General features: G+C 38.7%; 1 protein-coding gene across 1 annotated transcript in view; it reads right to left on the minus strand.

Annotated features, from left to right (window-relative positions):
• LOC137640030 (serine/threonine-protein kinase PLK2-like) overlaps positions 1 to 2,898 on the minus strand; it is a 51,444-nt gene extending 48,546 nt beyond the window's left edge. Inside the window, exon 1 of the mRNA XM_068372398.1 lies at positions 2,777 to 2,898. The gene's annotated coding sequence lies outside the window, so the exon portion shown is untranslated. The remainder of the gene's footprint in view (positions 1 to 2,776) is intronic.
• Between the last annotated feature and the right edge of the window lie 1,076 nt (positions 2,899 to 3,974).

Genomic DNA, 3,974 nt, shown 5'->3' on the forward strand with positions numbered 1-3,974 from the left:
TCTCTCTCTCTCTCTGTTTTATGTATAACGATCAAGATTAAACAACCAAAAAAGGTGATCCTAAATTCAGAGATCTTCAAATACTATAAGCACCAACACGCAAGCAACTTAAAGAGATGGTTTACCTACTTAACAATCAATCGTCACGTAAGATATGCAAGACTTTAATTGGATAAAATCATTTGCATCTAGAAAATTGTATGCAGCACAGGATAGTTGGAAGTCCAAGATACTTTATATCTTAGCACTAAAGAATAATAATATCCCAAATTTACGTAGCATTCGGGAACAGCAAAACATTCTATTCAAATAAAAACATAAAAATTCAGAGTTCTTTACCATTTCAGTCATTCTAGAAAAAGATTTAACTACCAGAAATTGCCGTGGTCTACACATAAGATCACACTAGGCGTATTCCAAAAAATCTACATGTAAATCCGTCAACTGAGTAAGTTGAAAATTTCTGAGAGAGAGAGAGAGAGAGAGAGAGAGAGAGAGAGAGAGAGAGATTCCAATCAGCGAAATGACTTCCAACCACACAGCCTTTCATTTCCCATCTCATTTCCATTTCCTACAATACCCAAGCCTATAAGGTTCCCCAAGTGACTCCACCGCACAACACATGTTGGTCATCCATCAAAGTTCACACAAAAATTGCCTTCACAATACCTGAGCGTCTTTATCCATTGACCCTATACAACCTTCCAGATCGTACCACCGATAACAAAAGCAAATGGGAAGAACGAAATTTGGAATCAAATAGAGGCAAGTATTGCTTGGTATACAGTATTCAAGATACACATTTAATTTGGAAATTATACGTTAACATACTCCTGTCTCTCCAGAAGACGAATCTGCTTTTGGCGTTAAAATAATTTCTTAATACCTTAGTTCCCCTTCAAATACTTTTCTGCATCTTAGATACTTTGACATAAAGATCTTATTAAAATCACCAGATACCGTTTTGATTTTCCGAAAGCAATCTACATATCCCACTACTCCACTGTCTATTATAAACCCTTAAACAAATGAAAAAAAAAAAAATCAGTTGTTTTAGTGTAATCATAATCCAGCACTGGAGTGCTGTGTCTTCCCGATATGCCGGTCGCTGCACAAGCTAATTAGAGCCATCAAAGGGATGTAATGACAACCTGGCGCCCTTTCGCCAAGCCCGTCCCTTCTCGTGAACTCTGTTAACGGGTTTGCTTCTCAGCTACCGCTACGTCACCCTACTTGTATGTTAATGAACCTCGGATGGGTATAACCAGAGGACGATACGCAAGAAAAACCTCGAAAACAAATGAAACAGATCTCCCTCGCCTACCTTTCAAAGTTCAACAGCACTAAGAAAATGAAGTACTATTCTTGTTGCGAGTGGAAAAAAATTCATCTTTAACATAAACTCTATTGATATTATGAGCATGAATGACAATTATATTTTCTTACATGAATCTTCTCATGCGAGCTCCCTGACCTCTCCGGTTAAAGCAAGGTTGCCCTAGGTAAGTCGTGACTTGCCTCTGTTACATTCCATCCGCCGACTTTCCTTGTTCGTCAATAGCCCTCCCAAAGAGAGCAAGACCCGGGAACACCAAAAATGCCTCCCTTAGCCCAAGACCGGCCAAAGATACCGATTCCCCAAAAGGCACGCGTCTTTTACCATTTGTTTACTCCATGATATACAATCTACATTACATACAGTTTCAAAGGTATACAATTCTTATTCATACAGTGTTCTCCGTAATGATTAACCCCCCACTGGCCCACCTGTTTGCTTGAACAACGAATGGCCTTTTGGTACATTATAACATTTCTCATCGGAAATATTTTCATCGGAAACGTATTAAACACATCCCCAAACTCAATTTTTGATTTTTACTAATGCCAATTATCTCAGAGAGAGAGAGAGAGAGATGAGAGAGGAGAGAGAGAGAGAGAGAGAGAGAGAATTATTTATGAAGGGTCACTTAAAATAACCCAAATATAACGAAACGGATAAGATCGATAAAAAAAAACAATCTTAACCTCCACTTACCTCCTCCTTGACGAAATATGCAAATGAAGGGAACACAACTCCACATGAAGTCCTGGCTGAAAATCCTCGTCCTATCCCCTTACCCTTCGGTTACAGCCCTATAGCCCTTCCTTGGCCGATCCAATCGCGTCTGACAGTGCCAGAGGGGTTCCAATGGTACAGTGTCAATCCCATAAATCAAGGCATAAAAGCAAAGGCAACGAACATTTGACGCCCGGGAAATGATCAAAGGAGATATGCCTCACAGGAGAAATAGTTATGTCAAGTGAGATCAGTACTACAAAATTCGAAGGCATCGTTTCAGCCATAGCAAAAGCTAAAGAGTTTTTAGAATCTATTTTCCCTTCATAGTCAGACAGCATTTTACGAGAGGAAACGTTCACAATAACTTTTTATCATCATTCACATAAAATGAGAGACTTAACGATATGAGTTATGTGCCTTAGGTCTCTCTCTCTCTCTCTCTCTCTCTCTCTCTCTCTCTCTCTCTCCACATACACACACTCCCAGAAATATTTCCAATAAAAAGATATTTTGCGAAAAGATTTATGGGATAAAGTGTGGAAGAAAAAGTTTGGTTCCTGGGCGAGTAAACGGAATATGCAGTAAATCTTCAAGGAAGACTCAATTTTCCCAAGAAGAAACGCTGCTTCAGGAAGAGAATGACAGGGAAAAGTTTGAGGCTGAAAAGGGGAGGGGGAGAATGTTTAAAGCATTAAGGCCAAAATACCGAGTACTCACCCTCCTTGCACAATTCTCCAGGATGATGTAAACGTTGGTGTCATCCTCGAAGTAATGATGGAAACGGACAACATGGCGATGCCTCAAATGTCGGTGGACCTCAATCTCTCGAGCAATCTGAAAAGAAACAATATAGTTAAGCAACATATTTTGTTGAAATTGCATTCATTCTGAAAAAAATACATTGTGGTTCTAGTTAATATGATGATTCCACTGGGCGCTATATAAACCGCCTTCATTCTAAATGCAAAACTTTTGATCTTTTTGTTCAATGACTTCCTGAGTTATTCAGCATGCCACGTCGCAAAAAAAGTGGAGATTAATGAATGAGTTTTAGAGCCACACTCCATCTTTAAAAGTATTATAAATATCGATCACCGCCATCCACGAAAAACTATGCGGATGTAAATAAGAAAATGACATTCGGTCCTTGCACGTGTTAAAGATATCTTTTAAAATCATGTTTTCCGAAACATTCCATATAAAAAAGTTCAAGATCTTTAATAGCTATGGTATTAGTATTATATGAAATTTTCTCTCTCTCTCTCTCTCTCTCTCTCTCTCTCTCTGTCACATGAAGGTCTGTATACAAACAACGAATCCAAACACTATACTTCCCATCTCCTCCCTTCAAACATACAGCCATAACACTCAGCTAGGTAAACACGCCTTCGGCAATCCATCTTTCTTTCCACTTCTGAAGAAAATAGGAAGAAGAGGCTGACGAGCAGAGAGAGAGAGAGAGAGAGAGAGAGAGAGAGAGAGCAAATACGTATAATGCAATGACTAACCAGATCACTTCAGTGCTCTCCAAGCCCCGCCCCAAAACCTCTCTTTCATTTTAGGGTAAAAAAAGTCTAATTCCTGTCCCTTGGCAACAGATGACAAGAAAATATGTGGGGGTGAGCAAGTTTGTGTGTGGGGGAAAAAAGGTGTGTGGAAAAGTAGAAAGGAAGGGAGGGAATGCAAGCTTATCTTCTCATACTAGACTAGTTATTTGTAACGATGTAAAATTTAGAAAATGAAATTTGCTTCAAACTCGTACCCGTACTAAAGATATTGGGATACAAAAGCGTGTGTATATGTGTATACACACACACACACATATATATATATATATATATATATGTGTGTGTGTGTGTGTGTATATATGTGTGTATGTATATATATGTACAGTATATATATGCATAATGTGTAC

Source organism: Palaemon carinicauda, chromosome 4, assembly GCF_036898095.1.
Source record: "Palaemon carinicauda isolate YSFRI2023 chromosome 4, ASM3689809v2, whole genome shotgun sequence".
NCBI lineage: Eukaryota > Metazoa > Arthropoda > Malacostraca > Decapoda > Palaemonidae > Palaemon > Palaemon carinicauda.